The 26576-nt window shown below is 36.2% G+C and overlaps 1 protein-coding gene across 1 annotated transcript in view; it reads left to right on the plus strand.

The window, feature by feature from the left end:
* The window catches only part of ADGRL4 (adhesion G protein-coupled receptor L4), a 108437-nt gene that overhangs the window by 18247 nt on the left and 63614 nt on the right, over positions 1–26576 (plus strand). The window lies entirely within an intron of this gene.

The raw sequence follows: 26576 nt of genomic DNA on the forward strand, positions 1-26576 counted from the left end.
TATTGTGCTTTCTGTTAGCTATGGATTTAGATACTAAGATTTGCAGATACTCTTAACTAATGTTCTTGGGGCGGGGGCCGGAAATTCATCTGAGGTTGAAAATTTACTGTTAAAAATAACACTGACAACTCCTTCCAAAATATCCTTTTTAAATGCTACCAATGTGGCATGATTTATCTATTTTTGTTCCATGACATATGTTGTTGAGATTAAAGTGCTTTCAAAGCATCATATTACTATAGAACACCACTCTTATGGTCAAATTCATCTTTAGACTCTTTATCCAACATCTTTTCCAAGATACATTTTTTCTATTTTTGATCATCTTTTGAGGCATTAACTTAGATTATTTACAGACATTTCAAATAGAACACCAGCTGCTTTTAGTTATGATGAGTCAACAATTTTGAAAATATTTGAATTTGAGTACAAACATAGTTTGCATTTAGATTTCAACTTTATTAATTGCAAAAAATTATTCCAGATCCATCTTTTGAAAGTTTGAATAAGAGAAGAAAAATAATGCATACTGCATTTTAAGATTTTTATGATTTTTGTCATTCATCTTTATTTAGATGAAAAATGAGAGATTATACAAATAGTTATCAACCAATTTGAAGTTACTATCAAAAAAGTCAAAATTAAGATTCTATTACTAAGCAATTTTAAATTCATCAAAAAGGAATAAACTTTATTTTTCATATAGTTTAGAATTACATTTTTGTTTTTATAAAAGTGATGCATGTGCATTATAAAAATTTCAAGTCATTTAAATAGTAGAAAGAAAAAAGCAAAATATCACTTAAATCTCTATGCCCACCTCCCCTAAGCCTGCTTTCATGTAATTAATGAAAATTAGTGTGGGGATTTTTCCATGAACACTTAGGAAAGGATATTATAGATAAGGGAAATGATAGATGATGATGATGATGATGATGATGATGATGATGATGATAGATAGATAGATAGATAGATAGATAGATAGATAGATAGATGATAGACTATTGTAACAGTTGGGTTATTTACTGAAAGGTGCCCACTATCATTTTACTAAAAGTTAACAGAAGTGAAGGAAAATACTATTCTAATGGAAAGAATACAATATATACTATATACTGAAGATGCTCACTCTCATTTTACTAGAAGTTAACAGATGAAAAAAAAAAAAACTTGTAATGAGCCCAAAAGAATTGCTGATTCCAGATTTTTATTTTTAATCACCAGAGAAATGAATTTTAAGAGAACTGTGTACATATAAAAATATATAAATAGAATCAGCCTGCTGAGACAATTTTTTAACGACTTATTTTAATTTCAGACAGTAGTTTGCCTGCTGCTACAAAAGATGAATCAATTACATAGAAACACTTTCTTCTCCCTTCCGTTCTCTTTTTACCTGGTTTTGTTGCTTATGCTATTTTCACTTTGTCAAGGCTTATACTATTGATATTCTCTTCTTCCACAATTCCCATTGAATATTAGTCTTCATTTTATGTTTAAAACCTTTCAATGCTTTGGTTGAGTAATTTTCACTATTGACTCTCCATGTTTTAGGGGTTAAAAAATATCTTCTCTAATTAGCTGAATTTCATTATTGAATCTATTTTATCAAGAAGAATTTCTGACCACTGTGTTCTCTGTAATCCTCTATATATGAAAACCTTTTATATTAGAAAACCTTTTTCTGGACATACTATTTTTAATGTATTTTTTGTTGTTACTGCTTATACAGTATGCTTGTTTTGAATTTACCTGGTTATTTGCTCATCTCTTTCTCAGCATTCCCTAATGTTTACCATTCCTTCCTTCTGTGTTCAATATTCTTTGCCCTAAGGTTCACCATTGGTGGCAAATTTTGCAGTGTTTGTTTATCTGAAGATAGCTGTATTTTTTTGTTTTTTAATTTAATGTTACATCTAAGTTGACAGATAAATTTTACCTTAAATCTGTGAAATTGTATCATTATTATTTTCTAGCAGTCACTGTTTAAAAAGTCTGTCATTATCTGTCTTGACTCTATAGCTGTGTGTATTAGCTTGGGCTTTCTTAACAAAGTACTATAAACTGACGTCAGGTGTCAGCAGCATTGGGTTCATCCTGGCATGGAGAGAGTCACCTTCTTGCTTTGTCCTAACATGTCCAAAATAATGTTTATAAGGTCTTCTGTTTATAAGACCATCTATGCATGTCACTATGATGTGTCCAGGCTTAAATTTCTTTTCATTTTCTTGCTTGAAAAATTGAATTTTCCTAAATGTCAACATTTTTGTCTTTATTTCTATAAAATATTTATTTTAGCTCATAAAATAATGACTCCTTTATTTATTCTAATTGAATGTTTTTCTCTTTCTAGGCTTCATGTCTCTTAAACAACCCCTCCCATCTCTTTGCTTATATATGCTACATTTTAAGTAACTTCTTCAGATCTCCATTAATTTTTTTTTTACCAAATGAGGAAATAACCTTGATGACATGGTTGTGCTACTAAATGAATCAAGCCTGTAGTTACTCAACTGCAGTACTTTTTCTTTTGAGAGATAATTAATTATCTTATGGTTTAAGTCACTTTGAAATGGGTTTTCTATTATTTATAGTTAAAGCACCTTCCATAATTGATAATCAGTATGTTTGCTTTGATTTCCCAACTGTCCCCACTTGTGCCTTGCTTGTAAGGCCATATTAATGTGAGCTCTTGGCCTACTATTCATGGGAGAATGTTACAGCAAGGGGGGTTGTCTGGCTCTAACAAAAATGCCACACATATTTTGCAAAGGTACTTGCAAATATGGGAAATAAAAGTGAGACTTTCAAGTTAGAAAGCTCTCAAGCTTAAGTTAAAGATGTCAAAAAGTAATCTTTAATATAACTATACTAGGGGCCTGGTGCACGAAATTCGTGCACTGGGTGTGTGGGGGGTGTGTCCCTCAGCCCAGTCTGCCCCCTCTCACATACTGGGAGCCCTCAGGCGTTGACCCCCATAACCCTCCAATCGCAGGATCAGCCCCTTGCCCAGGCCTGACGCCTCTGACAGAGGCGTCAGGCCTGGGCAGGGGACCCTCATTTCCCCCCATCACTGGTTCTGCCCCCAGCCCCCTCCGATTGCTGGCTCTGCCCCTTGCCCAGGCCTGATGCCTCAGCCAGAGGCGTAGACCCCCATCACCCTCCGATCGCCTGATCGGCCCCTTGCCCAGGCCTGACGCCTCCGCCAGAGGTGTCAGGCTTGGACAGAGGACCCCCATCTCCCCCCGATCACTGGCTCTGGCCCCCTCCCAGGCCTGAGGCCTCTGGCCCAGGAATCATGCCTGGGCAGGGGACCCCCATCTCCCTCTGATCGCTTGCTCCACCCTCCGCCCAAGCCTGACGCCTCTGACCCAGGCTTCAGGCCTAGGCAAGGGGACCATCATATCCCCCCAGTCCCTGGCTCCGCCCCCCACCCAGGCCTGATGCCTCGGCCAGAGGAGTTGACCCTCATCACCCTCCGATCACCAATCACCGGATCGGCCCCTTGACCAGGCCTGAGGCCTCCGGCAGAGGTGTCAGGCCTGAGCAGGGGACCCCCAGCTCCCCGCGGTTGCAGGCTCCGCCCCTGCCCAGGCCTAACGCCTCTGGCCGAGGTGTCCGGCCTGGGCAGCGGGGACCTGCAGCTGCAGCGGCCCCGCGATCGTGGGCTCCGCTTTAGGCCCAGGCAAGGGACCCCTAGCTCCCGGAACTGCCAGCTTCGACCGTGCCCAGCTCCCATCGCTGGCTCCACCCCTACTTCCTGCTATCACTGGCCAGGGCGGAAAAGGCGCCTGATTCTCCGATCATGGCTGGGGGGCCCCAGGGCCGCCTTTGCCCTGCCCCCCCAGCTCTTCGCTCCCCCCTGGGTTTCCAATCACTGTCAGTGGCAGGGGGCTTCTTCCTGCTTTCCCTTTCACCTCCCTGCATTGTGCCTACATATGCAAATTAGCCGCCATCTTGTTGGCAGTTAACTGCCAATCTTAGTTGGCAGTTAGTTTGCATATAGCCCTGATTAGCCAATGAAAAGGGTATCGTCGTACGCCAATTACCATTTTTCTCTTTTATTAGATAGGATGAACACAAAAATTATGTAACACTCAAAGAAGTATATTGTTTCTCAGAAGGTCCTAAAAGTTGAACTCAAGGGAATTGAAATAGACAGGTGGGGAAGATTACAAAGAAGACTAAAAATCGAGATTAAAAACTGACAGTTGAAAATGAATTTTAATATCTATGGAACGTAAAGTGAAAATGATTCTTAGCTGCCACTTTTATAAAACTAAGGAAAACCAGGATATCAAATAGACTCATATTTCTATAAAACCATATTTCTAGTCATTTTATATCTTTTTTTTGAGAATTAAAATTTTATAATATGGTTAATGTGTTTAAGGAGAGTAAAAGATCATAAATACTACTACTAATAATATTTACTGAGGACCTACTCAATAAAATAACTCTTTTTATTCAATTATGCTATTTTTATGAGGTAGGTTCTTTTATTGTAGTCATTTTATGGGTGAAAATACATAGTTAAATTTAACTTTAATGCCTGAATCTATACTACTGTAAGTCAACATAAAATAATCTGAAACATCATGAAGGGAATAGACATGATATAATCATGGCTTTTAGTCTTCAACCAGTCCTTACTATATCAGTCCTTTCATATTAATTAATTAATCTGTTTTTCTTTCAATAACTTTTTTTATTCTGTCCTTTTTGTAATTTACATGATAATCTGACTGCTTTTGGAGGGAGAGCTTATTGAGGGACAGGGGTGAAAATTAAAAGCTGTTGTAGAGAGAAGCTGATGCCTTTGGCAAGAATTCCTAGAGGTGTCACAAAGATTAATACAATTTTGGAAAATGACTCAACCTGAGACAAAAGAAATACTGTGGGCTCCCGTAATAGACTGTACTGTACAAGCTGCTCACACAGAGGAGATTAATGTACTATTCTCAGGCTTAAATAGTGATGGTATAAGAGGAAATGGGTATAACCGCTAGCCATAGAAATTTAGGTTATATTTAGGGAGAAATTTTCAGGGTGAAAGGTGTTAAGTATTGGAATGAGTGCAAAGAGAAGTTGCCATATCTACTCTTCTAGAGGGTTTTTTTTTTTTTTTTTTTTTTTACAAATAGTATAGCTTCTTGTTTCTTTGAGATGATTTAAACATGAGAGATGAACTACGTGACCTTCCTAGTTTGTTTCCAGCCTTGTAATTCTGTGAAGAAATAATATGTTTCTTCATGTTTCTGTTCATAAATTCCATTAGGCTAAAGTTTAGTGCTCTCAATGGTAAACTAATTACTAAAGATGTCTTCTAAATTTTATGACTTTATAAATAACTCCTCGGTGGCTGTAAAACTTTTCGTTTTAAGAATGTTCAGTAAAACCCTTTCATTGTAGAAGTCAGCACTATTTTTCAGTAAGACAGTCAAATGGACTTGATTTATCGGTTTCTATTAGAGACCGTGTTATATTGTAAGAAGCAGCATTTCTTTAACTAAATATTTATTGTGTCTATTCTTAGATGAAAGGTATGAAACACTAGAAAGAAACAAAGATGATGTCCCTAGCCTTCAGAAGAAAGACCAAGTGAAAATATTATGTAGTAAATAAAAAGGATTGGAACTCAGTGTGAATAACCACAATGAGAAGAGATAGCACATGGGAGAAAGGAATGCCTTCCAACTGGCTCACAGGCACGTGCAGATGGGAAATTAGAAAGGCTGCTTGGAAAAAGATGAAATTTGAACTGTGTTCTAAAACATTAGTATTTTTTACTAAAGTGAAGTTAAGAAAAAATGTCAGAAGCAGTATGCTTAATGGTTCCAAAAATTAGAGACATGAGGTTTTTGAAAATATTTATATACTTCATAGATGTGAAATATTGGCTGCAAGAGAGAGGTGAGAAGAGAGATGCAGTTAAGGTTTGGACTGTGAAGGGGCTTCAGTATCAAGCTATGGGAAATGGACTTAAATACACGGGATTTGAAGTTAATTTTGAAAACAAAGGCTTTTTAAGAAATGAGAGAATATGATGACATTTATATTTGGGGTCTATAACTCTCATGACTCTATTAACAGTGTTTATATTTGAGGGTCAGGGTAACCATTTACAAGTTATCATAAACGTTTGTTTTTACCTTCTTAGGAAGGCTAGCATATTATGGAAATAACTAAGCCAGGTCTAGAGAAGACTGTCATGTTTTCTGGGTTTAAGTCAGGCACATTTGGAGATGTGTTTTTGTTAAATTCAACTCATAACTGATTTGAAAAAGTTGCTGCTGCTAGTGATAAATGACAAGTATTCGCTCCAAAATATTAAAATATAGAACACTGGCATTATTTGTCATTCTAATATCTATACTATACTACATTATACTATACTGAACTACACTATGTTATAGAAGTTAGAATAGAAAAGGAAAAAATAGATATTTGATATTAGATTAACTTTTGTTCTTAGTCCTAACTGTAAGATTTACAGCTTTGTAAAAAGAAGGATTAAAAAAAAAAAGATGATGTCTTTGCGTCTACTTTTCTAACTGATGAAATAGAACTAATAAAATCCAACCCACAGGAACTTTTGTAAGGATCAATTGAAACAACACATGTAAAGCACTTACAGATTTCAGCACCTGGAAAGTACTTGATAAATGTCAGTCTGCTCTTGTGCATATTTGTAAAATACAGTAACGTTTCTTAGGGAATTCTTTGCAAAAGGAAGTATATATCATATATGTTGAAGAATAAGGTTATGAGAAAAAGATGATAATAAAAACAGAAATATCTTGCAGCAATGCCCTGAGGAATTACATGGGAGAGGAATTGAAGCATTGATTATTGCAGGCAATTTTCTACTTGGAAATTGTAGCTTTTCATCTTCCATGTTCTTGTGGGCAAAGATAGTGCCTTTCACATTTACAGTGCTGGCTATAGGGTAGGCAATGCATTTTAACACAAAAATAGTTGTGTGGGTAAAAGGACCAGTGATACAGACAGATGGTCTATGTTAATCCTTTGCAGGGGGCAAGAGAATTCTCCCAGAGTCCTCCAAGCTTCAGAAATATGGAACCTGATAACAGACACAAAAATTAGAGTCAGGAGTACAACTACTAATGAGTACTTTTAAACTGGAAGATAATTGATTATTTGATTGGTGACTTAGGGTCTCAGAGCTGAATGGAAGTTCTGTTATTTTGGATGCTGGAGAAGTTGAACCTTTTCCACATAGACAAGGTAAATGAGGAGATAGGACAGATGATGGAACGGTTATAGGAATTTAAATGGCTGAAAACTTTTGTGGGGATGATACTGTTAATTTTGATATTAATTCCTAATGATCAGTTATTTGTTAATTTTTTGTTTATTTAATGAATGTCTTTTCTGGTCTAGCGACCTATATTTGTTAGTATTTTCTACCACTAATACATGATGGGGGTGACTGTCAGGTATTTTAATTGTGTTAGACTTTGCTCATCAATTCTAGATTAAGGACATTATTTACTAGCACAGTCTATAACTAGGTTCTGGGGGTGCTAAAAGAAAAATAGCACTTATTCTCCAAACTACTCATCAATACACACACACATACTTCTGCTAATACCACTACTACTACACACAGGTTTTTGCACATGGATCTGTTTCTGGGTTCTCTAGTCTATTTTCTATTATATGTATTGGGGTGAGATTGGTTAATAAAATTAACAACTTGTTTTTAAAATGCTTTAAAACTAGCTCATAAGGAAAGAAAAGACAAAATTTGGAAGGAAAACAAAGGAGTAAAGTGGAGATATTTGAGAGAAAATGCTAATGTAAGAACCCAAGGGTATCACCTGTCTGACTTCCGGTAAAACCACAGAAATATGTGCTTTCCACGTGAATTCAGTCTGATGTTCAGAGCTGAGAGGCCCACTCCTGGTGGGAGCAAGGTCCACTGGCAATCCCATTCCTCAACCAGACTTCCCACATGCTTGTTGCAAAACCAGAGACTCAGAAGCAACAGATGGAGTAGCACTGGGGCACAAAAAACATTCAGGGGAAACATGCCCAGGTATATATTGACCATGAAACTATGTTCAAAATCTGATGATTTTTGAGAGATTAATGAGAAAACAGAACTATTGCACAAAATTTGAGAACATTTGCTAATAAACAGATTACATTTGTGAAACCAAACAGGCAACACTGTCCTTGTCTTTCAAACAACAAATTTTATTTCTCAATACATCTTCAAGCATGATTGTATTAAAATTTTTAAAAATTAGACAATGTTAGCTTTTACATTAAAAAGGAATCTCCTAAAATATATAGATTTGCATTTTATCAGAACTCTGGACTAGATAATTATAACCATTAGATTTGTATATTATGAGTTAGGCAAATTCCTATTTTTAAGACTAAAATACTAGACATAAAATAACTTCATAGTTTTACTTATTCATGTTCATGTAAAGTCACTATCTCATTTATTACAGAAAACAATTCTACAGAGATTTGGAAAGGTGCAGTATTAATGTCACCACTTTGTAGGTGAGAAAACACAGATACAAAATAGATCTAAGTGACTTCCCTGAGGTAAACAAACAAACAAACAAAACAAAACAAAACAAAACAAAACAAAAAAACCCCACAAACCTAGTTGTAAATAATTCTAGAATTGGGTTTTATCTTCTCAACTTAATATGTTCTCACTTTTTTAACACACCAATAAGTAGAATTCTATTTGGATTACATACACATCTTTCTTCTTCCAAGATATTAAGTATGAGTCATTTAGCAAGAACCAGGAAGTTGCCATGTTCAATAAGATTGCACAGTGAAGGCATTAGGTATAACTATTATCGAACCCATCTCCACAAGGCCTTTGAAATAAACAACTTTGATACTCTAACAGATAACATCACAGAAGCAGAAAACTGATTTTTATTTGATGAGTTTAACAATATCTCAACTAATAAATTGGCTTCCGCCCTTGCCCAGTGTGGAGATGGGGGGAGGAGGATGTGTAGATGCACTTTTTGGCATGCCAATTTGCAATTACCCCATGACAGAGCACAGTTTTACTATGATTGATGAAACATTTTAGGGGTAAAGGTGAACTTAAATGGAAGAATTTTATTTTGAAATGACATTGCTAACAATAGTGCTGGGGGAAAATAAACATGAAAACATTTTAAATAGATAGTAGGAATAAAGCCCCAATCCAAGCTGTCTGGAATGTCCTTGCTGTTTTCACCTACTTTGGCATCACATCTGGGATGTAAACAACTTAACTTTAAGGTTATTGCTGAAACCTTTTCTACGTTGTACATTGATCAGAAATAGTGTCTGAAATAAAAATGAGAAACCTTTAAGACTTAAGTGGCTTGTCATAAAAGGATATTATTAAACATAAAAATGCACTAACTTGCATACTCTGAGCTAGAAAAGCACTAACCTGATAAAGAATGTACTTTAGCCGAAACCGGTTTGGCTCAGTGGATAGAGCGTCGGCCTGCGGACTGAAAGGTCCCGGGTTCGATTCCGGTCAAGGGCATGTACCTGGGTTGCGGGCACATCCCCAGTGGGAGATGTGCAGGAGGCGGCTGATCGATGTTTCTCTCCCATCGATGTTTCTAGCTCTCTATCTCTCTCCCTTCCTCTCTGTAAAAAATCAATAAAATATATTAAAAAAAAAAAAGAATGTACTTTACACAACACTATCAGGATCACTCTGATCTTGAACCTTGATTTTGAAGTGTGACAAAGTTTTTATCAGTTTCCTTTGCTCTTAAGTATTCATACCTCAAGTTATATAGTCAGTTTAACCATTCCGTATTGGGTCAGATCACTGGTCCAGAAAATAAGGCATTATGCCTCTTCCCAGTGTCTGTACTATTAGCTAAATCATCTTCACACAGCTCAGTGTACCTAACCAGAACTATAAGGCTACAAAACTGATTGAAGAAAGTTATTTACACTTAACCCTTAAGGCAATTATTTCAGGGCTGGAAGTGTGATATTTGAATACACCTAGTATCATTTTCAATTTAAATAGCTATAAATTATTCATACCTTGTTTTGAATAGTAAAAATTTTTAAATTAATGAACTCTTCTACAAATCGAAGAAATGTCAATGTATTTATTGTATGTTCCATAAAACATTGTTTCTTTATGTATTTTAATGATCTCTTGAGGCCTGGATTTTATTATGTGTAAATTTATTTTTACCTTTTTTACTAAAAAAAATCATGTAAAACACTCAAGTGACTGACAGTTTGAGACTGGCCAGACATAAATGGTAGAGTAATAGTTTTGTGGTATGCTTTAGGATAAAGTGGGCAAAGGAAATGCAGAGTATGAATATTTTATTAGGCAGCATAGCCTCTGCATTGTAGTAGGGTCACTAGTATTATTCACACCTCTTACAAATCCCATACCAAGTTTTTAGAAGCTTGTCCATAAAGGTATATGACATACTCAGATTTGGTGCCAACAAGAATTAATATTGTGGTCTCCTCAATGAACAAGCACTTACTATGCATCTAATATATGCCAGATATCACTAATATATAGCCTTTTTCCTTGAGAATCTCAGAACTGAAAAAGGACAAATTAGTAGAGTTCATCAACTTATAATAATAAAATATGGAAACAATATTTTAAAATAATAAAATATAAAAATCAAGCTTTTATGCACACCATAGTTTTCCATATTGTTTTCTTAAGAAAAGGTAAGCTTCCATGGCCATTTTTCTTAAGTACAGTGGCTCCTTTGTTTTAATTAATTAAAGTGTGTTACTTAATTAATTTTATGTAGCCAGAATTTTAAATATGGCATCACAATTATTGTACTTTATTTTGCATATAGTGATATACCTGTCATATTTGAAAGGATGTTATTATCAGAGTGATGAAAAAATCATGAAATGTAATTTCTGCATTCTTCCATTCAATAAATAGAAATAATTTATAGATATACAGATATATACATATAAAAATAAAACAAAATACATGTGAAATTTCACTGATTTTTTTGAAGACTGATATGTCTTATGGGAACTATAGAAAGACAAAGATGTCATTCTGACATAGTCAAGATAAAGTTTATGCTTGGATGGGGAAAATTATAGAGCAAGGAATCGAAGATGTCTTCAACATGGGTCTGTAGGAGCATTTGTGAAATAAATGGTGTGGATACAAAGAACTTGCGGGAAGAAAAATGGCTGTTGCCTTTGAAGCAGATGGTAAAAAAGTTCCAATATTTAATACAGGGAAATGTTGGGATAAGTCAGTGGGAATGTCCAGTAGATATTGAGTTAAAATTCAAAGATGGTTCAAGGGTGGAAGAATATAATGTAGAGGTGTCCGCAGGGATAACAGGTGAACACAGAGGGTGAATGTTATCTCTAAAGAGGACAGAAAGCTGCTGAGGCATGTTATGAACGCATTCAATGTCAGTTAAAATATAGCCTGAAACCCTGCTCCTGCTGTGGTCTCCAGGTCTAGTACCATGACACAGGTATTAGAGACTGCATGTGCATACAGGAAGGTTTTTGTTTTTTTCCCTAGTGTTCAAAGGTTCCCTCTGCTCACTTACCCCCATGCCCACAAAGCTGTGTCCACCCATAGAGGGCACATATTTCTAATACATATGATAGTCCCATATTAAGGACATTGAGGCTAACATGCAGCCCGGGTCCCTGTGCTTCCAGGTTTTAACTGCTAGTAAAACAAGACAAAACAAAACAAAAACACAGGTTGGCCTCTGGTATAGAGTAGGTCATCAACAAATGGTGTTTTGGAATGTGGAACTTAGGTTAAACAGAATTAAGGGGCTTGAGCCAACTATGCTTGTTCAAACTATAGTTCATGACCCATTAGGAGGCCGCTCAGTCAATGTAATAGATCAGGGGCAGCATTTTAAAACATACTGAAATATGATAGAATAAACAATATCAGAGCATGGTACATGACAGAAGGTGTTTTCTTAAGTTTCAATTTATTTATTAATATGTCCACATGTGGGTGTGTAAAATGGCTTTTTTACTATACTTGACTGTTCTAAAAAGTTTTCAAAAATTTACTCTAGGAAATACACAAAGTGGTAATGTTAAGACAATATCTCAAATTTACTAACTCCTCAAGGCAATCACAGTTGGCTATATATATAAGATAATGTTAGGTCACTCAGTAAGGGCGTCAGGGCTGTAATTATGGTTTCAAGAGCAAGGAATCATGTTTATTGTCAAAGTTATGGTGAAATCCAAAGGCCTATGGCTACCCAAAACATGCTTTAAATATTTATTATGGTATCTGTGTGATAATTTAATACACTAGCTATTATTTACCACATCCTATATAATAAAAGCCTAATATGCTAAGTGTTCGGTAGTCCTGTCGGCCTTTAATCAATCAAAGCATAATATGCTGATGATATGCTTAGGCTGCTCAACCGCTCACTATGATGTGCACTGACCACCAGGGGGCAGATGCTCCAACTGGTAGGTTAGCTTGCTGCTGGGGTCCAGCGGATTGGGACTGAGTGAGACAGGCTGGACACGCCCTGGAGCCCTCCCATGGTCCCTCCCCAACTGGCAAACCTCCCGGGTCCCTCTCCAACTGGCAAACCTCCCACGTGCCTCCCTGGCCCCGACGTGAACCAGTGGGGTCCGTAGGCTTTCGCTATCCAGGGCCCCTCAGGGGATGTCGGAGAGCCTGTTTCGGCCTGATCCCACAGGCCAGGCTGAGGGACCCCACTGGTGCACGTATTTGTGCACTGGGCCTCTAGTAAAATATATGCAATTATAAATGGCCGTGGCTACAGATACAGTTCAGAACACATCTGAATAGCTTTAGCAAAATGTCATAGATTTTAAAAATCAAGCTGCAAGTATATGCTTTATTAGAAAAGCCACATTTTTATTTTGTAGACATAGTTCATATGAAGATATGCCTCTAACGATATCGATGCCGGCTGAAGCTTCTAAGCTGAGGCTGGCTCTTTGTTGAAAAGGGAGATTAGCAAGGGACAGAAAGAGGCAAAGTGCATACTTTATTAATATGGAAAAAGTAATATTTTTTACTTTATAACTGAATTCGATTCTTGATTATAATATTGTCAAAAATGGTTTTGTTTTCTTAGTATTTGATTAATACATCATTTTTAAACTTAAGGCGCAATTTTGTAAATGCATAGTTACTTTTAATCCAATATTATTCTAACAATAGGTTTTATCTATGAAAAAAGGTATGCCTCTAAGTGAGCATCTTTTGTAGAAGATTTCAGAGATATTTCAACCAATTTGTAAGCAATGGAATGTGGAATTTAACTCTGCATGTTCAGGATGTTTCATTTATTATTAAACTATGGGCATTATCTAACGTTAGCCAATATTCTTCAAAATGTATTTTGAATGGCTGTACATTATCAGATAATTTTAAAAAAATATATTGGGTATTTAGGCTCTTGCTTATTCTTAATATTGTATTACTTTATATTCTTGTACATAATTTTTGCCAGATCTCTGAACCTTTGAATTGGTATGTGGAAGGGAGATCCTGGGGAAAAGAATATGGCCATTTTATACAGTGACAGGAAATTAAAATGTTAGCGTAACATAAAACGAGTCCTGACCGGTAAGATCAAAGAAAATATAAGTTGAATTCCATTACTTCTGTTAATTGCTATTTTTTTTAAATAGGGGTCATCATACCAGGTTTCCCACTAGGCTAGACACTGTTCTGATACTTGCACTGGAAGAAATAACCAAGGGTCAGAGTTGAGGCACGATTGGAGTAAGATGTTAAGGAAGATATTTATGTCTTTGCATTTCCTGCCTTATGGCCCATTTGATATCAAAGTACAGGGTGGAGCAAAAGTAGGTTTACAGTTGTGATGACACAAAACAGTTTATTATATTACTAGAGGCCTGGTGCACAGATTCGTGCACATTGAAAGAAAATTAATTAAAAGGTGGCTGGCAGGCAGGACGGGGTGAGACAGGCCAGACATACCTTGAAGCCAACCTCCCATGGCCCCTCCCAGCTGGCCGCACCTGGGGCAGCACTGGGGCTTGAGGGTGTCTGCAGAGTGAACGGGGTCCCTCCGGCAGGAGGGGTTCCTCGGCTTGGCCTATGGGGATCAGGCCAAAACTGGCATTCCTACATCCCCTGAGGGGTTCTAGAATGCAAGAGGGCACTCTGCAAAGTTGCTGTCACTCAACAGCTCCTGCATTAAACATCTGCCCCCTGGTGGTCAGTGTTCATCATAGCTACTGGTCAGGTGGTTGGATGCTCGTTTAACCTTTTATATAGAGAGATTAGTAATTTATTTTTATATTCCATTTTATACAAACAACTGTAACCTACTTCTGTCTCACCCTGTATATACCTACATGACTGCCAGCCTCTTTTAAGTATTAATGTGATCTTATTTCCTTGATTTTAAGATGCCATAAATTTTGACATGTCATCAATGTAATACAATATTTTCAAAAAAAAATCCAACTATATCCAATTACACTTACTGAAAGCTTAGATATGTACCCATATATCTACAAAATATAGCTGAATTTCATCTATAATCTAATCTAACAGGTGGTGTCTTATGATGGGGAAATATGGGTCTTTTCCTTTTAGTGTAACAGTCTGTACATTTGATTGATATTTTTATTCCACCAAATTTATTTCATATTAGCGATTTTATAATTTTATTTTTCTCTTAGTTTTGACTTTGTCAGTTTACTTTTTATGCCGCTTTTCCTTGTTTTTTATGAAAATTCAATTGTGAATTTTCAGTCCATTTCTTATTTCTGTTATTCATAAATAAATTCATACTTTTGTACTTTAAATTAGATAATGACACTTCCTTTTAGCAGTGTGCTTTACTTGACTACTTTACTCTGTTCTCACCCTGACCAAAGAAATATGAACCTTATTAACCTTACTATGTCCACACTATTTATTAGTTGGTTTCAGTTGATATTTTGTGAGAATCCTAATTATCTCTTATATTACACATTTATAACATACATTCATCATCCATTTAAATTTATATATTGCAGGGTTTATGGTCTACCACAGTTATATCTTTATCTAATTTTTCCACGTTGAGGTCTGTCTCCTAAATTTCTTGTTATTTAAATAGAACATTATCTTGCATATTATCTTTACATAGAGTGCATGGGTGACCTACTCTCTGAGTCAAGTTATACTCTCTGACCAAAAAAGATCCTATATAATAAAAGAGAAACATGTAAAATGACCGCCCCTTTACTACGCTCACCAGCCAATCAGGCACGAATATGCAAATTAACCCAACAAAGATGGCGGGTTAATTTGCATATACAGGCACCAGGTGGAGAGCAGAGCAGGAGAGCTGGAGGCTTAGGGGGCCGTGGCTCCCTTCCTCGCTCCCAGCGTGGGGAGCACCAGGAATTCTGGGAATAGTAGTTCTGATGGCAGCCCTAGGACCGGAAGCAGAAGCCCAGAGCACAGGGAGCACCAGGAATGCTGGGAATCATAGTTCTGGTGGCAGACAGATCTCCTAGACACTAGAGCAAAGTGAGCCTGGAGCAAGTTACTGTTGTGGTGGGGGATGGAGGGAAAGCAAAGATGAGAGATATAAGTAAAATCAAAGTGTCTAGAAAAAATTAAAGGGAAGATATCCTAAAACTTCCAGGAAATCTCCACCAATGAAGCAAAGAAAAAAGAATGCCTCTATTATTCTGTGAGCAACAAACCAAACTGGGTTGAAGGTCTCAAACAATTCGCTCATATGATTGCAAAGACAGAAACTCCCAGATTGGAGAAGGCTCCCCTGAGGGCTCCCAGATTAGAGAGGGTGCAGGTCAGGCTAAGCCCCCCTCACCCCTGTGCATGAATCTTCGTGCATTGGGCCCCTAGTAGTAATAAAAGATGGGACCATTTTTTTTTTCAGTACTGCTTTTCCCTCAGAAAATAAGTAAGTCCAAAAACAGCAATAGAGATATTTCTATCCATATATTTCTACAAGTGTTTTTAACTCTGATGAGAGTTATATTTTTTACTCTGATTAGAGAATTATTGGATTACAGGCATTTTATCCTAATGATTTATAAATGCTACTGCACTGTCTCTCAGTTCTGTTAGGGAGAATCAGATACTATTCTAATAATTTTTCCTTTGTAAACTGGCAACTATTTTTGCAAATGAGAGCTTATAAGGTTTTTCTCTCACTCACTGACTTTATTCTCCCCTTCAATGTGTATTACTTTAATGATTAGAAACAAAATCAATAAAGCTAGTTTTTAAAAAACTATTTCTTAACCATCACTTAAAGTACCACAAAGACTATAAATATTATTCATATCTGTACCATTACCATTATAGATATAATGGAATGAAAAAATTTCAGAATCATTGACTCATAATTTGAATTGAATGTATGAGAACTTTTCTCCTACCTTCTGTGTCCAATGAACAAGAAAAGTGGTTTCTAGTGACTAGAGATATGAGATGGTTTCTTTTCCTTCTATTTGCCTACTCTACTTATGTTTGATTTTGCTTTTTTGCTCTAAAATGTGTGTTTTAATAGTTCAGACAAAAAGAAGACTAAAAAAGATGGTAAAATAAGATGTGACCATTTTTTTAAATGCTGTCTTTCCCTCAGAAGACAAATGTCAAAACAGCAACAGAGACATTTTTATACATGTTTTCTTTGCCCTCCCCCAGGCTGATAAATCCTTTGCAAAATCTGATCCCTAGTCAAAGACAAACTTTTTCTCTAAACATATTGAAATGGTACTTGGTGCTTCAAACAGTTTAAAAAACTCATTTCCACTAAGTAAAGTTTTAAAAATAATAAATAGCTAACGTAAACATTTTATTCTTGTGTAATCGATTCTGCTTTCTTTATCAGGACTATTCTGACATTTGTATTTGATGTGTCTAACCTTTTCTTTACTAAAGTAGGCCTACTCATTGTATGCCTATGGGAAAGAGGAATTTATACTTTATGTTTTATAATCAAGAATGGAAAAATGGGAAGTATTTTCTCAATATTGTATTTATTTTTATATTTGTCTTCTTAATAACATTGCATATGAGACTACGTGGATGTGGAGGGATGGGTTATGTGTGCGTCATACTCATAGACTGGTCTGCACTTAAAGATTCAGGTGCAGAAGAAATTCCCAGAGGGGAAGAGAGATATAATCCTATGTCTTTCCTTTGGTCCCCTTCTTTGTCTCATGTAGAGGACAGTAATGACAGTTCCAGTGTGGAAACAATAACTGTTACTTTCCTACCTCCTTCCCTATTTTCCTTGATATTTCCTTGAAAATTAAGGAAATTGTTTACCTTGATATTTCCGAGAAAAAATCCAAATCATAGAAAGTCCACAATAGAGGAGGCTCATGATGATGATTTTTCTAAGTTTATTAGAGTGCTGGGTATAAGAAGAGAATTGATAGTCTACTGAAAACAAAGGGTCCCAGCAAGCTGCCTTGGGTAGAGATGGGGGGAGGGGGTGGGAAGTGAGAGGGGATCTTCTGCCTGGCTCCCCCTTAGACATATTTGACAAAGAGGGCCTATTTCACAAGGAAGCACATATTGGTTATAGTCATTGCAGTGTTCAAATTTACAGAGCAATACTGGAATCATGTCCAGAGGGAAAATGTGTGGAAGAGTGATGCTGCTGTTAAAGCTCCTTGCTTTCAAGTTGTTACAATTAATTTGAGCTTCACCAATACTATTTTAAGTGCTAAGAAAAGAGAGGAGAGTATTTTTTTTCTTTTTAACTTACTTTCCCCATCTGTGGTCAGTAGATTGAAAATGGAGTACAAGTAAAATCTTATTTAGATTTTAGCATATCAGTGTCTTACTAAACCAGTAGCATTCGAATTTATTACTTCATATCACCCTTGAAATTGGATAATTGGATGCCCACAACTTGTGTTTTCTTCAAAGCACACTTTCTGATAAAGTACACCTCACCCTACAATGCAAAGATATAACTTGGTCCTTGGAGTCAGGCAGTCTTAAGTATAAAAACCGTGTCCAACAGATTCTCTCTCTAAACTGGCGTGATTTAAGCCATCTGAGAATTGGTTTCCTCTTAAGTAAAACGGAGACATCAATCATTTTGTTATCATAGCAAATAAAAGAAAACGAGCAATCTAGCAGAACACTTGAAAAATGCTTTCTCTCTTTTTATGATTATGAGATGTAAATTATGCTGATCTAGTTTTTAAAACAAGCCCACCATAACTAAATGAATAACCAACTGTAGGTTCAAGATGCCCAAAAATACTAGACAGGGGTTGGCAAAGGAAGCTTACAGTTGTTCATAGGGGGGAAAAACATGCAGTTTATGTTTATTACAATAGCTTTAACTTGAGCGTTTACAATCTTAAAGTGCTCAAATTGCCAGCCTTCAGTCTTTACACATTCTTGGCGTCTACTGGCTATACTCAAGCACACTTTGTCGGAGAGTTCTTTATAAACTTACTTTTGTTCACCCCTGTATTGAGAGAGGATATTTCTGGCATATGCATCTTTTATTATCTTTACCCCTTCTGTGGGTTTTTTGGTAAGCTGGACTGAACCATGTGGAACTTCAAGAATTTTTTCTAGCCAACACTGAAAACAAAAATGTATTAAGGGACTTTGTTGGCCCCTTTTCTCTATTCTCCCATCCTAAATTCTGGACTTTGTCACTCAGTTGGTAGGAATAGGCAAACCCAAGTAACAAAACAAAACAAAACAAAACAAAACAAAAAAAAACAAGAAGAGAAAAGAAAAACAGGGATGCAATAATGGTCACAGCAAAGTTCATTTTCACTGCTGAGATCAAAGCAGGTGGAGTCTGGAGAGAAAGGTTATCCAGAGATAAGTGCAAGGAGGACAGCAGACTTCCTTGTACTGGAGCCTAGTAAATGCCAGACTCTTGATTCAGATGCTTCTCTGCAAGGGAGTCTTGAGGTCCACCTTGTGATTAAACAATTCATGGCATAAGGTTAACCCTCCAACTGATGAAAGTTCCATCTAAATGTCCTATAGGCACCTCAATCTTTCCATGCCCAAAAGTGAACTCACTCTTTCAGCTCAGAGGAAAGCTCCTCCTCTCCTTCTCCTTCTCTCAGTAAGTGAATCAATTTACTCACCAAATCCTTCCAGGTCAGAATTGGGAGTCATCCTTGTTTCCCCTCTCTCTCCAAGTAACACCTATCCGATTAGTCCCCAACCCCCTCTGATTTTTAAAATTTACTTTATTATGAAAAATTTCAAATACACACAAGTAAAAATAATAATATGAAGATCTACATGTAGCTATTATGCAAGTGACACAATTTTCAATTTATGCCTCATCTGCTTTAATCTTACCCCTTTCTTTCTCTCCCAGATTATTAACTTTTTAAAAACTAGGTGCTTCTGAAATGGTTGGTTCTTCGTGGCTTGCAGTGTTCTACCAGGTCTACCTGGATCTTAGCTAGTTTTCCTTATATTTCTAAAACTGTTTTGAAATTCAGATTCCATCTGATTTCTTCACTACATACAATCTGATGATGGCCATGCTTTACCCAATGAGTATATTCCTAAACTCTTAGCAAGTGTTTTCCCACTTTAGACCATGCCTACCAGCTCAGATTCTTAACCAGCAACCTCTGCCCTATTACCCAGTGTTTAACAATAGAGCTCTTGAAAATATGCTGCTTTTGCAGGCTTACAGACATTTCAGTAAACATTTTCTTTTGTCTGAATGGATTATTGGGAACCCTTTTCTTTGTCTAAATTCTTCTTATACGTCAATGCCTGGCTCAGACATTTCCTCCTCTCTAAACCTTCCCTATAAATCACCGTCACCCCCTCATCCTGAAAACTTGTTGAGGAAACCATTCTCTTTCCTGAGTTACTACTGTTCCACTAGATACCTCTTTTATTTGTTACACATAATACATTCTACCGATTTGGGTTTTGCCCGTCTTCTCCAGTAGCCCTGGATCCTTTACGTCACAGACTGTGTGCATGCCTTTGCTCTTGCTGTGCTTAATGCAGTGTATTAGACATAAGCCAGGAATAATTTTTGCTAAGAGAATGTCAAATATTTCTTAGTAAATGTTTTTGAAAAGTTTTAAAATTTAACTTCATTTTCAGTGTATCAGTGAATTTTTCAAGTGACATTCTTATCTAAACATATATTTTATAATCCCACAAGACAGATTAAACGTAGTGATATAAAGATTTGGTATCATAACTGGCAAATTGATTGTAACAATGGAAATAATAGCACAAAAGAAGCAGGTTTCTATTTTCCTATACTACCCCCAACCAAAGAAACTTTCTCCTTGACAATTAATTATTGTGATGCTGGACACTGGAAAGTATAAGGCAATTTAAATAATTCAAATTTATATATTACTTTACAAGATAATTTCTTACCTATCTCTAGGACCTCAGGGGAAAAAAAGAGGTTACTTTCTGATAAATGGTATTTTATGGAACAAGATTTGAGCTCGACTATTAGGGAATTCATCCATATTGTATATATTGGACAGAAGATTGGGTAATAGACAAGAAGATATTTTTATTTCCAAGTTCTTGATAAGGAAGCTAAGAGGTCAAGTGCTCAAACCCACACCGTAGAGAAACAAACAAATGAAAAACCAAAAAAACATTTTCAATCTTTTTTATTTGGCCTATTAATATGTTACTCAAGACTTTTTGAAGTGTGTTGGAGTTCAAATAACATACTGGCATGTTAATTTATTTTTAGAAACACAACTAGGTGATATAAAGTGCCTCCTTTTCTTGGACTCTGACCAATACCACAGACCTAGTGAGTCCTTTTTCACTGTATTTTTGCATATCATTTTTACAGCTCTAGACCACAAGGGATTCATCTTCATTATTCTCTATATTACCAATAACTGATCTGAGAGTACAATTCCTTTTAAAGTTAATATAAACTTTTCCCAGTATGCCATGAAGGCAAGCAAATTTTGTGATAAAAATTGAAACTTTTTATTTTAATAAGACCTCAATTATATGGTCCTGTGTTAACTTGCTTTAAAATGTGAACTCTGACAGCAGGGCACCAATCCTGACTTTTTGATTAATTTTTATATATTTCCCTGTATAGACATAGTCACATCTGGGGACTGGGAAACTCCATAAATATTTGAGTAACTGAATGATTGAATCAAGTCCAATGTATGTGAAATATGTTTCTTTAACTTGATTTAAATGGTTGTGTTCAATTTGTGAGCCATTCTCAGCTAACTTTAATAAACCAGTCTAATTTTTATATGCATACATAGACATATATGTTTGCTTTCTGAGTATATATGCACAATATATCTCTATATACAGAATAGATAAGTTAATAATTAAATACAGCCACACTAATAAATTATTAACACTTCAGCATTTTATATAAGGTTGTTTATAATTTATCTTACTTTATTATTATTTTTTCAGCAATTTTACTCAATTCCTCCAACCGCCATATACTTTATCTTAGGGGTGACAAATGCCTGGCCAAATGCTGAATCTGAGCAAAGTGTTTTAAATATGCTTTTTACATTTTTAAAAGTGTAAATCCTTTATATATGGGGTGAACTTCCCAGTAACACAAACCATATCAGCCTTCTATTGTCTGCTATCTGTTGGAGTCAAATGTTAGATTATACCTACCTGGCCTGCACAAGTTTCTGAGAGCCCCTTTGTTCATAATGTGTCTCCAAGTAGTTGGCCTCCAGGGGGCGCTCAAAATTCTTCTCTTGCTCTGTTCTTTCTATTCACCCCAAAATAAATCAGGCCGCATGCTGGAGATTAGAACATTCCAGGGACAAGGGATTAGAACTCAAAATATCAGAGAGATGCCTATGGTAAGGTATAAAGATGGTTGACTAGTTTTTCATTTCACCTGGTTTTTCTAAGCAATTGAAATGGTGGCATGCCTAACCTAGAGATTTGGGTGTATGCTCAGAGCAAAAACATTCTAGGTGATGCTTGGTTCCTTTGTTTTATGTTTCTTTAACTTGATTTAAATTGTTGTGTTCAATTTGTGAGCCATTCCTCAGTCTAGGATGGGATTCTTACCAGTTTTGCCATCAGATGGATCTGAGTTGAATAAATCCTCACAGTAATGAAAATTTTTATATTTGTTGATCTTTGGACCTCATGGAATACTAAAGAGTCAAGGACAGGTCTCAAGTATTTAAAAGTTTGTTTCTAGAGAGCTTTTGTGAAGTAAATTGTATTTTTTTACACAACATAAAATGAAATACCATTATTTTATTGATGTTGGATAATTTTTAATAGCATGGAATAATTCTTATAAAAATGTTATTACAATGGTACTGTTTAAAATGGAGGTGTCTAAAAAGATGAGCATTATAAATGATTTTTATTTTATTTCTCTTCTTTCAGCCTTCTTTCAAAGAATTACAATAAGTAGCTTAGGAGCATTCAATTATTGGAACTTTTAAAAATGGATTATGGAGAAACTAGTTTGATCTTTTCTTATATTTCATAAAGAAATATCCTATCCATACTAATGGAAACCCTTAGCATTTTGAGATATTACATTATAAATTCTTCACAAATATCTTTATTAACACACACACACACACACACACACACACACACACACGCACACGCACACGGATGAGTGATGTAAACTGGTTCCCAGACTTTGGAAGCTCATTTCTACATAAAAAAGAGATAAGGCACGTTTACTTATGAAGGACCTTACATTTCATGCTAAAAATCAGGTAGCTGTTAAGAATTTTAAATAGGGTATGATAAAAGCTGATTATATAGCAATAAAAATATTTTTAATAAGATTAGCACACCTGTATATAGCACTTACTACAGGTGAGGCACCAGTCTAGGCATGGTCTGCACATCAGCTCCTTTCATCCTCTTGACAACCTGAAGTAGGCACAATGTATTTTCCATTTTACAGTAATCTTCTGATTACAATGAATAGCACATAATAAACATTGAATAAATGATAGTGGTTACTACTATAAACCTTTTTTAATAATATTGCATGTAAGAAAAATAAGACCACTTTGACATTCAGAATACTTAAGCTTGAATCAAACTTTGCCCCTTATTAGTTGTGTTTCTAAAAGCAAAGTAATCCAACATTTTATATTACAGTTGTCTTATTTATAAAATGAGGATAATGCATGTCTAACAGGGTTTATATTAGGATTAAAAATGCAAGTCAGATCATGTATATGAAGTGCTTAGCATGGTACCTGATCCATTGGGAGCCTTCAGTGAATGCTATTAATCATGTCAATCAGACAACCATGTCAGTCATCTCTTGAAGGGGGTTCCCTAGAAGCTACAAGTCATGAAACTATCCTATAGTCAGGTAGGAGGTGAACATACATCACTTACATTATTTTTTTTCTGTTCATGACATCTCTAAACTGTTTCATAATATGTAAAAGATATCTAAACCAACTAATATAAAAATGTAATGCAGGAAAGCCTCATCTTTTGATACCCAATAATCTTCTCTGACCTCTTTCCTCACCCCAATAAAATGAAGGATCCCACTATTTACCCTTGCCATCTTCTTTCCCCACACCCACACTTCCTGCTCTATCTTGCCTATATCTTCATTTGCCTGTCAAGATGCTCAGGTTCTAGAAAACAAAGACAAAGTCATGGTTCTTTTGTTACCCATTAAAGACACAATACCAAAATATCATAACTATACAAAATAAATGGTTAGCCAGGGAAAGAGCAAATGTTATTAATGCAATGGATTTGCCTAATTCAGATTATATTTATTGATTAAGAAAATTATAACATCAAAAGTATAATATTATCTTCCTTTTGTGATACAACCAATTAATTTATGTAAGTTTGTGGTTAATCAAATACATTTTCTTATATTTGGAAATTCTTTCTGGTATTCCTATGAATATCTGGTTTCATTATACAAGTATCATTATACTTGTGAAAAAATAAGTATCTCAGAGACTTCTGGGCTGTGCAACATTTCTTCTTTTCTCTTCTTGGGCACCGAGCTGGCCTATAACCATCAGCCTCCCTTATAGTTAGGTGTGGCCATTTGAATGAATTATGGTGAATAGAATATAAATGAAAATGATGGGTACTATTTATGGTCAAAGCCCATACTCTATTATGCTCTATTCAACTCCCCGCCTGGATAAAAACAGACAGCTGGGAAGCCCTATGGGTGGTGGAGCCTTTAAATGAAAGAAGCCTGGGCCCCTGAACGGTGGGAGAAGCCATACCATAAACCTCAACACTAAACCTGGTTTCTGACTATAGCATTAAATAATCTTTTATTGTCCTGAGTCATTACATGGTTTTGTATATTTAAAGGAGTTGACCTAATATAACTAATATAATAAAAATGATAAAAATTAATATTAAATAATAGGTTGAATATCTTGAAATGCTAACATTTGCAAATTTTATCTGACCTGTTTCATAGTAGTCATTTATGAAAAAAGAGAGGACTTCACCTGCAGTTGTCTGTCAAATGTTAACTTATGTACTTAGATCCTTAGTGCTTGAAAATAAATAAGTGGGAATAAAATTTAAGTTAAAATTAGAATGTAAATAAAGTTTTCATTTTCCTTCTGAAGTCATTACCTCAATATCTTTCCTTCTCTCAAAATAGATCTATAATTCATTAGATATGTTCTATGATATATTTTGGCTTTTAAAAATGATGCTTAGTTAGACAGCAGGATTCAACAGTTAAGAGGACAGGCTTTGGAAATAAAACTCCTGGTTCTGCAATGAAGTGGCTATGTGATGTTGGCAAATTACTTTTCCTCTCTATGCCTTATTTTCTTCATCCCTATGAGAGGATAATAATGGTACCTACTTCCTAGAGTGTAAATTAATATTTATAAAATGTTTGAAAAAAATTCAACTCATAATTATCACTATATGTGTACAATAGCCTGTGTATGAATTAAAGGTTAGCTGATTTATTCTTTAAAAAGAAATTAAACTTTGTTTTGCTAAAATGGAAAATAAAAATCTAAGATGTTTTTAAGCTTGACTTGTTTTTATACCTAATTGCCTATGATTTCTTTCTCTGACCTCAATTAGACTTTCAGAAATGACTCAGTCAACCTATGCTTACACAGTTGCCCAACATCCTGTCTTTCTTTAGTGACCTTCCTTCTCTCTCTCTAACCAATACTTACTTACCTGTACTACATTGGCCAATTTGGATCTATTAATTTTCCAGGGCTCTCCTAGCAAACGAGCACAAAACAACATGAATGTATTTCCTCACAGTTCTGGAGGCTAGAAGTCTGAAATCAAAGTGTTTGAAAAGCCATTCTTCCTCTGAAGGGCCTTTGGAAGAGTCCTTCCTTGTCCCTTACCAGCTTCTACTGGTTGCCAGCTATCCTTGCGTCTGTCTGTGCATAGCCTTCTCCTCTGTGTCTCCTTGTCCAAATTTCCCATAAGTATAAGGACACCAGTCATTGGATTGGGGCCCAGGTAATCCACTCTGACCACACCTTAACTTGATTGCTTCAGCAAAGATCCAATTTTCAAATAAAGTTACATTCACAGACAATGGATTAGGTTTTAAACATATCTTTTTGGGAGGTAAAATTCAACCCACAATAGGATTTTATGGACCAAAAAATATTCTCTTTCACCTCCATAATCACTTATTTTCTATTTCATTTATTTGACAGACTAGAGGCCCAGTGCAAGAAATTCATGCATGGGTAGGGTACCTAGGCCTGGCCAGCAATCAGTTCCGATCAGGGCCTTCCGGCAGCCGGCCAGGGCCTCCCTTCCCTGGCTGCCAGCCACCGGACAGGGTCTCCCGTCATTCCGCACCACCCCCTGGTGGTCAGCGCATGTCAGAGTGAGCAATCAAACTCCTTGTCTCCTGGTTCAACTCCCAAGGGAACAGTTTGCATATTAGGCTTTTATATATATAGATAATATAAATATACTTTCTGACTTCACAAAGGAATTATGAACCTATATATTTTCTGGCAAATCCTATATAATAAAAGGCTAATATGCAAGTTGTCCCCTTGACCAGGAGTTCAATCAGGAGTTGGACCAGGTAGCAGGGCTGGCCAGCCAACCTCCCATGGCCCCTCCCCCTAGCTGGCCCTGCCCCTGGTCACGCCCTCACCCTGATCAGGGGCAGGGCCATACAGCCAACTGCCCATGGCCCCTTCCCCTGGCAGGCCCCACCCCTGATCTCCTCCCCCCAGCCAATCAGCTCCAATCAGGGCAGACTGGCTGGACCCCACTCATGCACAAATTCATGCACTGGGCCTCTAGTTATGTTATACACAGCTAAGGGTTGTCACAAATGACAGTATTTCATCTTTTTTTGTGACTGAGTAGTATTTCATTGTGCATATACACTGAGTGGCCAGATTATTATGACCAGCCAGATTATTATGATCACCCCAACAGTACAATGAAGTGAATTAGTTATGAAAATAATAATAATAATAATAATAATAATAAAACCTTGAGAGAATTTGCTTAAGAAGTTTTTAATATTCAGTATTTTTGGAAATGTCAATGAAGTACTGATGGTGTGGTCATAATA

Source organism: Myotis daubentonii, chromosome 3 (genome assembly GCF_963259705.1).
Source record: "Myotis daubentonii chromosome 3, mMyoDau2.1, whole genome shotgun sequence".
In the NCBI taxonomy this organism is placed as follows: domain Eukaryota; kingdom Metazoa; phylum Chordata; class Mammalia; order Chiroptera; family Vespertilionidae; genus Myotis; species Myotis daubentonii.